The following is a 13,608-nucleotide window of genomic DNA, read 5'->3' on the forward strand; positions in this document are numbered from 1 at the left end:
TTTCCCTTTCCTTCCTTTCTTATTTCTTTCTTTTTTTATTTTTTCCCCTATTTCCTTCCTTTTATTTCCTCCTTTTTTTTTTTGCTTTCTTCCTTTTCTTTTCTCTCTCTGTTTCATTCCATATTAACGTAAGTTCTGAACAGAGATGATTTTACAGTTCTTGCATAGGATCTGCAGCTGTAGTATGAAGCCATCATAAATATCACCTGAGAAGCTATCAAGTGAAAAACTGGAAAAAAAAAAAAAAAAACAAAAACAACACATTATCAGTTCATGAAAAATTTATGTCCATTTACATTAATGGTACATTTATATACATTTCAAATCACACTAGAATAAGACTCTTAGAAAAATTACAATCATGTTGCTGATCTTCAAAAGCTACCTAAGTCCTTGAAGATTCCCTCAATTATTATATGGCCTTAATCCTGCCTCCAGCTTTTAGAAAAGAAGTGGCACAAAAGCAATTTGTCTGTGTCCAAGAAACCTGAGGTTTCAAAACGAAATCTGTTCCCTTGTCAGCACATTTTGGTCTTCTGTATTCAACAACTCCATGGCTGATACAAGCATGAGTTTTATCTTGATAGTACTCAGACGTGATCACCCATGAACCTTGGGAAGTACCACTTCCCAAGGAAGAGTACGTCATTTTTCATATCTTGTATATACTATGTAGTTGCAATTTTTTAAATGCAATTGTTTTAAAAACACAATCAGGATTTTGTCTTGAATGACAAATTACAATCTAACACTAAGTGAGCTTGTTTCATGATAATCCTGCAAGATCAACAGCTGCCTGGCTGTCTGGCTTATATTGGCTATAGAAACCTAAAAACAAACACGTATTGGCCATTATTCTAATTGCAGGGAAAGGAAGGAAATCTGTCCTGCTTTCTGCAAAACAAAATAAATTTCTTGCAAGGAGAACATTTATTTACAATTTGAATAATCACAAGGATAGTAACAAAATAAATCCTGTAAACAATGCAATTACACTGTTTATTGTAAACTTGGCTTTGCATTTAGAATAAGCTCCTGGGATCTCATTCCGTCCTTTGATTTCCCTTCCACTACTACCAGGATGGATATTTCTGCATATATAAAATGAAAGTTCCTATCTTTGTATAGTATATGTACACGTGTGGGTGGATGGATGGGTGTGCTTAAATTCTTGTTACAAAAACAAGTGAGTTAAAAGGCAGTGAATCTAAACTAAGTTACAAAGTTTCCACAAAATGAATTTATTGAATAGCTATACTCTTGTTTTAAAAAAGGCGCTTTTTTTTTCCTGAGATTATTTTAGGTTTCTGAGTTGCTGGGAAGCAAAAGGACAGCTGCTTTACAGCATTTTACTACATTCTAATCTTCATCAAAGGACCAAAATATTAAGAATTCACTGAGGCAAATTACCTGGGGATTTATGGGTTTTTGACTGGCTGAGTATATCAGGCAATTAGAAATAAATGAAAATACACGTGTTTTCATTGTTTTCATTCATTGACCCAAATCAAACATAGATACAAATTGAGAAAAATTTAAAATAACAATGAATTAGTTATAGCTTTGAAAGTTATGTTTCTAGACATTTACACACACAAAATTATTAATGAATAACATCTTTAAAATACCTCTTTTTCCTTTTATTTCTTATTTTGGTAATCGAATGTGCCTATCTCAAGTTCAGGTATAACTTATACTAATTAGGACAATCACAAAAAGACTGAGAATGGAACCTCATCTACTAACTTGTTCTTAATCCATAACTTCTTGCTGAGTTACAGCAGCTTTTAGGAGTACATTCAAAATTGGTTACATTTCTAAGGAAATTGTTCCAGTTGCTATTTGTCTCCTGTTAAAAACCATTTTTATTTCCAGCTAGTGAAAGAGAATGTGTGAATTAGTGATGGCTGCAATTACAAATGTGTTTGAAGCAATTATATTTTACGGGTATCAAATAAGCAAAGCATGATATTTGAGATTCTGATACTATCACAGACTGTTATATCATTTTGTTTGTGCAGTATGACTTTCAAGACAAAGGTCTTTAAGTGTAAAAGCTTTAGAACTTTCCTCCCTCCCTACTCCTTACCCCACTACAAGGAAAGGCAAGTGGAAAAGAATCTTTATTTGTTTCACAATTCCATGGAAATTTAAGTAAGAAATACATTCACAACAGGAGCAATGTCAAAATCAGAGATATGGAAAGCCTTCAGAAATATTGCAAAAACAGAAAGAGCACTCCAACTAACTTGTGTTTTAGCATAGCATTCTATATGTACTTTAAAATTAAGTACTTCCTTTGTAAATATAAATGGCCCCATTTTTCTTCTTTCTTCAGTTTTTAGTGATTTTTTCCCCCTTGGTTTGCCTTTTAGGACTGATGTAAGTGCAGCTGTGGTTTTTTAAGAGGTGTTTACGCCATTTCTTGCACACAGCTCATCCATCACTCCGCTCAGATACAGCAAGTATTCAAAATACAGCCTGAGAGTGGCATAGCCATTTGCCTTTCATGAAGTGGCTTAGATGAACCTGGAACATCATAGTGTGTCACCAGCACATTCCTGATGTGAGTCTAGTTGTCTTTCCAATGTTCCATAATATGACAAAGAGCAGAAACACTCATGTTTGCATATGCTCTAGTGGAATTGAAGATTCATATGATGCAGTAACACCAGCTGATACTCACTACAGCTCTTTTTTAAGTGTCTTCCTTGGTGTAAGAAATTTTCCTTGGCTCCAGCTTCTCTCTCTTAACAACAGCTTCACTTTATTCTGCCAAAAAAATTGTCTGTTTTTCTTTCATATGTAAGAGTATTTCTCTGGTTAAATACTAGTTTCATAATAACAACATAAATATCAACTTCAGACTCTGCTTCCTTACAGTTAGACCAACTCAAGTTAGAGGTGATATCTGCTACTTCACTAGGCTAGCCAAGTCCACCTATAGTGATACTTATGATTGCTTTACCTTTAGCACATCTTGCATTATACCGATTAAGAGGTATAGCTTTAGTTTATATATGAAACAGCAGTTTACAAAAACATTCCTTCAGCTTTATGAAGCTTTAAATGTGTGTATACAGGAGATACTAAATTTTAACTAGCACTGGGAGAAGATAGAGGAAAATTCTGAACCTTTAAGATATTGGAGATAAAAATGAGCTTGTAGCAGACCAAAATGAAAACTATGTCTAACCCTTAGTGCCTCACACCTCAAAAAAGCCAGAATTTTGCCCTTTATAACATAAATTACATCGTACTGACAAAAAGAAAACAAAACAGCAACTAGATAGCCTGATTTTTTCTAAGGATACATAATTAAAATATATAAATTTTCAACATTCATTTTAGATATTTGCTAACAATTATGCAATTTTAAAAAAAAACAGTGGTAAATATAAAAATATATAATATTATGTAGCACTACATAAACAATTTACTATCAAATAACTAGTGGAAAATGTAATGGGTGAATCAGATTCACAAGTTAAGCAAGTGCAAGTTCCAACATCTTTTTCTGAGATTTCTAGTTAGAACCAGGAATGGATGTGTTTTTCTTCACCTCTGCTCTCAAAGGTGACAATTTCATAAGCACACCAGTTAGAATTTAGATCATCTGTAATTTTTGAACTTTAAACTTTCTTACTAAGTCTTAAGAATTCTTTCCAAAAGGAAAAATCATGGATCACAATTTAAAATAGAAGAATACAAAACTTGTTTTACAACATTCAGAACAGATAAGTGTAAATTAGAGATGAACAAGCATTACAAGATCGTTTTGCCTCTCCCAAAGAATCCATCTCTGTTATAGCTCAAGCTAAGAAACTTGAATTCCCACATACTCCAGCTTCAATGCAGGCAACCAATAAGTATGCCTGCTGATATGCAAGAACATCTCTGAAGAAAAAGTTATATCTATATAAGAATAATTATAAAAAATGAAAAATTAATATTTATACCATGTTCATCTAAACCAGTTGTAATTGTGTTGTATCATTTACCATGTTTTGATTTTACTTCAGACTAAATTAGGGAGTGCTATGGGAGGAAGAGCCTGCATGCAGAAGGAGCTTTTTTGCTCTGCTAGTGTGAATTACATGTCACAATGTAACACTAACAGGTACCCATGTCCTTATAGAACATATTCTGAACAACAAATTTACAACTCTGACCCAACCTGTCTAGCACTGAGGTTAAAGCTTAAGTCCTAGACCAGTATTCACAGTTCTTTCAAGATGTCTGAGAGGCACTCAGCAATGTGGAGAAGTTTGAAGAAAATTAACCTGTAGAAAGAAACTAAGAATCATAGTGAGTGCAGAGCTACCTATGAGAAGAGAAATGTGTGAAATTTGGACTACGTGGCTCCTCACCATAGTTGCTCAGCAAGGTGCCACCTCAAGACTCTAGGAGTTCTGATTCTGTTCATTAGCTTTTTAACTGCTGAGCAATAAATTCATGTCCATATCCTGAGGAACTTTTCAAAGAGTCTCACTGTGGCATGGCAAGCGGTTTGCACTTAATCAAAGTTTAGCAGTGATGTACAGTCCCTGTTTTGGAGATCTTCAGTCAAAATTATTTGGATTTGAAAAAAAGTCCCATTCAAAATGAAGAGGCATAGTATACATTTCATAGTGTCCAGGGAAAGCCTACCCATAAAAGACAAGTCTACTACAAAGCTATTTGAGTTATAAGTCTGCAACCAATAATACCAAAATGAGTTTGTGGACTGCAGAGAAAAGCATCCTTACTAGAGGACAAACACAAAGCCTTTTGCATTTGGTCAATAGGAAACAGTGAAAACACTTTAGGACAGTGTAGGCAAGAGAGAAAAAAAAAAAAAAAAAAAAAAAAAAGAAAAAAAAAAAAGATTAGGATTTGGAGGAGCTTCCCCTATGATTTCTTTAATACAAAAAAAAATTAACTTTCTTAATTTAATTTTCACTGCTTTTGTATACATCTTGTGATAATATACCCACTAACTACTGAAAAATCCAAAGACGTTCTATTCCAAATTTTAGTATTTAAGATTTTTTATTATTTTTAAAGGTGTAATAGAGGACTTAAGTCCAGGAGCGACTTATAATCTGGCATTCATATATATAAGCACTTAAAGGAAAAATAATTCTATAGAAAAAAAGTAATCCTAGACCAAAACATGCATGCATTTTGTTTAAGCTGACTTAGAAATATGAAGTCTTAATTGCTTTTATTCCTTTTTACTTCATGTCAGTTTCTCTACAAAGTCTCAGAATATATCTCAACATGGGGATGTTCAGAACTTGATCCCAGTTTTGGCTGCTCTAGGTCTTAAAATGAAACAGAAACATGTATTTTTGTCCTATAATAATGGAGATTGTTCAACTTCATGAATTAAATACATCTGCCTCTTGAATTGATTACCTAACAAAAACTTTCCATAAAACCTACCTAGGATTACTACATTTTAGCCAATCCACCAGCAGTCTGGAATTCATATTTATATTGTTAATAATTTAATGTTTTCTGCCAGCAGATCTGCAACAGCCGAGACTTTACGTTCTATTGTATGTTTCTAGTTGACACAAATAAAAAATCACAAGATGATCATTAGAATATGAAGCACTAGAATACGAAGTGGCTCTCCTAGCACAGCTAGCTGGAGATGTCACTTGTCAGAAACCAGTATTGGGGTGCATATAATATATGCATAATGGTCAGAAACCAGTATTGGGCTGCAAACAATGTGAACTCTGGAAAGAAGAGATCTCAGCATTTCCATTGATTCCAGGCAGCTTAGTCAGCCAGAAGTCTCAGGCAGAATCAGTTTAAGTAATTTTGGTTACTGACTGTCAAAGCAATTTTTCTTCAAACAGAGTTGATCCAATGGAGCATTTTAGTTTTCATTTTGGTATTGCTTCCAGTTATATTTTTGTTTGGATTTTTTTTTCCAGTTTTGTTTGTTTGGATTTTTTCTTAAGTAAAGTTAATTTTTAAAAATGGAAAGAATAATGAATAAAATTATTCTTTTTTTTCCACCTCCTTTTTTTCCACCTCCTTTTTTTCCTTAACATTTATCTCCTATCCAGATTTACTTGTTCTGAATGTGTGTAATAGTTTGTAATTACATTTTTGTTTTTAAAAAAATGTAATTTAAGAAGAAAAATGGTAGAAAAGTAGATCTATGATCAATGATTTACGGTCCAATCCATAATCTCACTTATCCCTCTTCTCATAGATTGCTCATTTCACCCAATAAGTTTATGACATTATATATAATATAATATAATATAATATAATATAATATAATATAATATAATATATATATATATATATATATAATATATATATTATATATATAAAATATATATATAATATATATTATATAATATATAATTATATTTGATTCCCTCTGTTCTACCTGAGTAGTAGTTAGCAAACAGACTTAAGAAAAAAATATTGTTTCCAAGTTATTACTGCTGATTCTGATCATCTGAGCACAGCTTGAGGCCTGCCTGCCTATGGCATAAATTAAAGTAGTCTGAAAGTCTGTGTGCAGCTGACAATAGTAACCTTAAATAACTTCCTCCGCTGTTGTTGCAAAGGAGAAACAGCCTCCTTGATCAGCTTTGTGTTGACTAGAGAGTCACCTTACTTCAAAGGAGAGACACCAGCTTTAAGCTTCTAGTAAATCAGTGGAGCATTTGAAAGGAGGTGTATGAAAAGCCATGCTTGTTTCTCTCAAACTGTCCTTTTATTGTTATGCATGTATGCCACTCTGTACGTGTATCTGAATAAGACTTTCATGGAATAAAACATTTCTAGTCCTGTAGCTGATAATCTAACTTGAATATTTGTGACATATTCACAATATGCTGTGCCTGATACTTATTAGCAACAACTACAACATTTTCTATGGAGGCACATACATTTTCCTTGGAGTTCCTTTTTCCAAATTTTCTCAATGAAAATGAAATGAAATGAAATGAAATGAAATGAAATGAAATGAAATGAAATGAAATGTCTGGGGACAGAAACTGGAGGAAAGAAAAGTATTGATGTCTGAGCAGAGAAACTAGGGGAAAGAAAAGCTTCAGACCTATAATTTTTCAAAAATTCACTTTTTTTCTTTTTTTTTTTTTTTTTTTTTGCAAGACAATACTACTTTCTGAAAACCATGTACCCTTTAGTCCTGAATTAATACTAGATTCCTAGTCTATAGTTTGCTCAGTGTCTTCTAAACTTGGTTCTATAGCTTAGCATCTTTTTTAACCTTTGACAGTTTTCAGCTGGAAAACTGAAAACAAATCAAAACAAAACAAAAACAAAGGAAGATTGGACGAATACTCAAATGTAATAATGCTACCTACTTAATCTACGTATACAAGCTTATATTGTCACTGTCCTGAGGCCTGAGTGACAGTTCTTGTTCAAGTCCCTCCATTTCTGAAAGTCATTAGCAAAATATGTGTGTATGATTGTTCATGGGAACTGAGAGGTAAGCAATTGTAAAATGAATCTAGCAAATTAAGTGTCATGTTCATTACTGCAAGAGTCAAAGCACAGGATCAAAGACTCAGGAAAAAATAAAGTTTGACCAAAAAAAATAATCAGTTGGGAGTAAGGGTCATAGCCAAACAGGAACAAAAGAATAAAGAGCAGAAGAAAACATCTGTAAGCCTTGCTTGTGAGGAGGGAGAAGGAAATAGGAAGAGGGAGGAACCTTTCCACATACTTGCCCTCAGAGGTTTGCATACATTTGTGTACTCCACATTGTTGTTTGAACCTGATTTATAAAATAGTCACATTTCAGAGATAAGGAACATCACAGATGACCTTCTTAGAGGGGTTTTCCCTCCTCTTAAAGGACAGGGGATAGAGAACTTTCTCACCACCAAACATAAAGATTTGTTGACACTGTAATTACCTATCCCTCCAAATTTTTGAGAGATATATCTGTGCAGACCTGTGCATATCATTTTTTAAAATATGTTGCCTGTTTTTCCTTACTTTCCATCTCAGTCTTCACATATGGCTCCATCAAATAGAAGAGCCATCATTGCAATAGAGTGAACCCCTTAAGGAATCGGTGAGCACTTTCTCAGACGAAGACATGAGAACAGCATTAAGAAACAATGTAAAAGTGTTTCACAACTAACTCGGCTGCTAAACCTAGCCTGCCCTGTAGCCAGTTGGAACAAGCTGTGTCTGGAATGGGGCAAGTGTGGCTTGATCTCAAAGGGAAGATTGCAGTCTCTAAAAGCCCATGGTACGTGGACAGTTGTCACAAGGAAAGGGGATAAAACCCAGTAGCTGTTAGTACAGAGTTTCAAAACTGATGCGAGGACATTAAATTGTTACTATTGATTGTCAGCATTTGTTTCTGTCAGCATTTGTTTCTGTTCATCAAATGCATAAAAGATTCAGTATTTTCATCTCAGCAAGTGCAAATACCTACCAGTCATTATTTACATCTAGCACATGTAATTGCCTAAACAGTTTGTCTGTTATCTTTTCTAAATCTGAAAATAAAGATTTTTTTTATCAAACTCAGAAAATGAATACAAACCCCACTTTATAGAAATTGCACACTCTGTGCCTTTTAACTGTTTTTTTGTTTGTTTGTTTGTTTGTTTGTTTACTGAACACTTTTTCCTATCTTAAAAAAAAGGAGGGAATGTAGTTTTTAATATTTTGCACAAAACTTTCTGCAGGGAATGTTGTCTTTAAATATTAAAATGTAAAAACGCATTCTGGATATCCTTGGTTGTAGTAACAGTTTTTTATAAATACGGTCATAAATATTAAAACCTACATCATGTTTGATTGGAAAACATAGGCTTTTTGAGACTCAGTGTCATTTCTGCTTTGCAAGTCATGAACATGAAGAGAGACATCACTTAAGAGAGACAGAAGAAAGAAGATAGATAGATCCATGTGGGAACTGCGAAAGAATTAGGCATTTACCTCTCGTTGTATTTGCCTAAATATAAAGGTTACAACTTCAACAAACCAGTTAAGATAAAGCCTAATGCCTAATGCTTTATCTTAGCACATGCCTAAAGAACAGAGTATCAGGAGAATTCTGTTCTGACTTTGTTCTTACAACCTTTCTTCCTATATTACACCAACAAAAACTAAGCTCGCATCTAAACATTTCAGGATTTGCAAACTTATTTGCAAAATGTGGATTTTAATGTTCTTGCTATATCAGAACATCACAAGTGGGATTATTACTGGGATCTACATTTTATGAAACCAGGCTCAGTGCCTTCATCTTCCCAAAAAGTTCCAGTCATTATTTTTAATCTCAATACTATCCTTGCAACAAGGCATTAGGTATGTAGAGAAATGTCCTTTCTGATTCCATCTGTTGAAGCCAGAATTTTAGAAATCATTTTGCCAGGAAAATAAAAGAGAAAAGGCATGAGTGACTGTGGCTTCTGTCAATAAATAAATAGATTATCATCAGTACAAGTTCCCATTCTTTTCCAGAAATTTTATCTAGATTCCTTAATTAAGTATTCATGGGAACAGAAACTAGATTCATTCCTTCAAATACTTCATGTGGTAAAATTCCCTTTGATAATCTTGAACTGAGTGATAGCTTTGTCATTTATTCTAATGATGCTTTCAGTGTTAAAAGAACATTCCTCTGCCCCAGATGTTAATTAAGTCTTAGACCAGGAGCTGAAAAGCTACTTCTCACCTCCTATCATCTGGGCAAAGTAAAATTTACTGGGAGAATTCTTGGGGAAGGAAGCACAAAAGTGGGTCAAATATAAGCAGAGAGGTAGATTTCTAATTCTACCTTGAAAAGCCTTACTTGTATTTTTTTAAAAGGTGAAAGAACAATACAGCTTACTGTGTCTTCAGGCAAGATAAGGCAAGAGAAATGTGATAGCTAGGATTCTTACTTAAAATTCCAAAAAGACAAAAAGGAGAAGATAGATCATGGCTATTAAACCAGCAGGAAATCCTTTGTATTCTGTGACATATGCAAAGTTCATTTGTTCAGTATGAGTAATGTATTTTAAAAAACAAATAACTTCCTGACAGCATGTAGTTCATGCATGTTGTTCTTTTTCCACGAATTGCCTCCCCACATTCAATATAGGAAATTTTTTCATGTGTTGGTCAGTCAGAGAAAAACAAGGCTACATTTAACGTATCTCCTCATGAAATACTTCTGTAGTAAGAAAGAATCAAATTCCGTTCCTTCACTGATCTTGAAATTTGCAGAAGGCAGCAGATGAAGGAGTAGTCAGATCCAGGGAGGTGTTCATTGCTTCTCTGTTCCCCACAGTTCACATGGAAAAACACTTAACTTCTGGTTAATTTAATTTTATTGAATTATTTATTCAATACCATGATTTTCCAACCACTGGTATATTTACAGTCAGTGCATGATACTGATAAAAAAAAAAGGCACCTATGAAGTAAACACTGAATGGAGAAAGTCTTTGAGTTTGAAACATATGAAACAGCATCAGCAGAAACAAAGATTGCAGGCACTTCTGCAGAAAAATATGTTGACCCATACATAAAAATCTTTATTAAGACTCCAAGCATAAGAAGATTCTGGACTAGTGAAGAGAAAGATACAGTTAAGAAATAGTCTGCATAATGACTAAGAGGATTAACTTATGAGTCTCAAGTAGCTGAATAAATAGAAGATAACCATACAGAAGCAAATAAAGATTTGTTGGGAGTGAAAAGTAAAAATTAAGAAACTGAGAAATCTAAGTTTGGTGACATGCAAGAATTATTTTATGAAGTTATTTGTGCCAGGCATTGTGTACATAATTATGGACATTTCTTGCTTTTAGGTGCCCCAGCCAGAATATTTGGGAAAATGAACGATACTATATCATTTTTGTAGAAATTCATAACATCCTACAAAACAGATCATACAAATCAGAAGAACTAATTTTGGATTGATCAAATAATTTCAGGGACACTATCAGTCTATCTGGATTCCATAAATAAAGCATATAAATTGCCACACAGCTTTACAAGTAGTCTTGAAGCAAAGACAATGGGTTATAGCCAGCCTACAAATTACCAAAACAAAGACAGAAACACGTAAAATCTTGAAGACTTACTCAAAATTTGATTTTTGTTTGACGAAGTAGAGATTTAACTGAGCTATTTTATATAAAAATAAAGGACTTTAAGCTCAAACTGGTAAGTAACAGCAACACTTTATATATGCATTTTGGATGCCAAAGAAGAATGGAGGTGGTGAAGTTTACATAAATAAAATGTCTTATGTAGCAAGCTATTGCAGTTTTTAGAAGTCTTGCCTCTGAACACTTTTGAAGGTCTCCAGATAAATAGAAAATTTATTCTATGTTCCTGTACCACTTTTCAACTTAGATTAGAGGTTAGAACAGAATGAGTAAAACTGAAGAAATGTGATTGTGCCATATATTGAAAGGACCAAATTGAATATAGGAAAATATCTTCTCTGGAAATGCCCTAGCGAATTTTCAGGCAGATTAAAAACATGAGGGTTGATTTCAGATGAATTAGTGCTATAAGAGAAATTTTGAGGAAGAAGAGAATAACTTTCATTAAATATCACCCATCTTTAATGTTTGCTGCATGGTGTGAAGGTAGAGAGAGAGACAGACAGATTTGGTTTTGTTTCATTTAAGGCGAATAATAAAGCATATTTTCTTCTTTACAAAAATACATACATTTCTTCCCAGGATAATAAACTTCCCAGTGAACCCTGATATTCATCTTAAAGAGAGTAAACAGATGCATACTTATATAAAAAATATTTTTCAAGATAATTATGTTACACAGTTATAATCACTTCTTTGCTGTGTTCTTTTCCTATATTTTTTTATATCTCATATATTTTCATTGTAAGTATAGTGGATCCAAAGCCCAAGGTTTTGACTCCATTTTTCCTTAAACTTTTAGAAATCAGAGTTGAAGTGTGATTATAATTCTAAAGAAATTAATACTGTAACTGGGTCCCATCTCTGTATATGATTCAGAAACACGCAGCACATGTTGAAAGGGAGAGTGCATTAATAAAGAATAGTAACTGAGAATAATAACTGCAAGCAGTAAACACGGGATTTTTTCTCAGTCTAATATCAGAAGACCTTGAGAACTTGACCCATTGATGAATAAGGCATAAATCTGCTATACAACTATGAATATATGCAGTGTAGTGGCTCCTAAGGACTTGGGAAATTCTTTTCATTGTTCTGACCTCAAGAGGGTCAGTATTTTTATCTCCTGGCAATGAAACATGGTTGAGACCGTTGTCTTGTGCTTTTTGAACATTAAAGAGCATCTAAGATGTAGTAGTTAAGCCTTGGACAGAACTTATTTCTTCCTCACAAAAATATGTATAAAAATCTTGGCTATTCAAATAAGACTCATAAATGATGGAGTCTCCATATATTTTGAAAGATCTGAGAAATTTAATGGCCTGAAGCACTTTTCATATAGTCTACTAGAGCTTCTAATTGTCTGAACAAAGAGCTATTTCTCTCAGCCATCAACCTTAATTATAACTTTTAATACAGTTTCAATAAAAATTACAATTATGCGTTATTATTGTACATGGGTATATATTACTGTAAACTATGATGTAAGTAGTAACTTCACCTTTTTTTTAATGCAGAAGATAAATCCCATAGGAAGAGTGGGTCTAAGACAGTGAGTATGTTAGTTAATCATTTTCTATAAATTTTCCATGATTCCCTTTTTGGGGGCTGGGGGAGATTACCATGTCACCTGGCTCTGCTGATATTACTATATTACTAAGGTTATTGTAGGTATGTCTAAGAAGTCATAGCTAAATCTTTCTTATCAATGATATGTAGCTTATAAATTGAGTGAGACTTTCCTCCACTTTACCATGCAGCCACCCCCTTGGATTGGCACAATCTTCTCTTCCTATAGAAAAGAACTGTCTTTGAGCCAGTTCATGTCCTTTCTTTTCTGCCTTGCTTATCACTGTTGGGCAGGACATAATATGGACCACTGTACTTTTGTACCCATTGAAATGCTGTTCCCACTTAAAAACAATATGTGACTTATGTTTAGAAGAAGGGGAGTTAAAATCTTTATCTGAAATTTAAGAATCCTATTGAAGGGGGAAAAAAAAAAGAAAAAAAATTAAAAGAAAAAGCAGAACAAATGAGAGTATGAATCATCATCATCTGAATTTTGTAGGAAGCCATTGACTCCTCTTTTCTAAACCTGGAAACAAAACAAACACAACGAGCTTGTATTTGTTATCCCAGTAATATTCTGATAAATAAACCCTTTTACTCAATTGAGTAGTGAACAACTGATCAGCAACTTTAAGCAAGAATACGATAACAAGGTGGATGGATATATTTCTATACAGCCTCTAGGGAGGGAAGTAACCTGTGCTATCCCAATGTTTCTAGGTACATCTGCGATATCTCTCAGCACCCTATATTTCAGGAAGTCAGCATGTTTGTGAAGTTATTGTAAGGTAGCAGCGGGCATAAGTAAAACACTGCTAATATAGTACTTGGCCAAAAGTAGCCTCCCCTGTAGGAGTTTGTTTATAAATTGCTTTGGTCCACTTGACAAGGTCAAATCCATTCTCTTAATGATGAATCTCATCTGTTC

Source organism: Tympanuchus pallidicinctus, unplaced genomic scaffold (assembly GCF_026119805.1).
Source record: "Tympanuchus pallidicinctus isolate F22 unplaced genomic scaffold, pur_lepc_1.0 scaffold8, whole genome shotgun sequence".
In the NCBI taxonomy this organism is placed as follows: domain Eukaryota; kingdom Metazoa; phylum Chordata; class Aves; order Galliformes; family Phasianidae; genus Tympanuchus; species Tympanuchus pallidicinctus.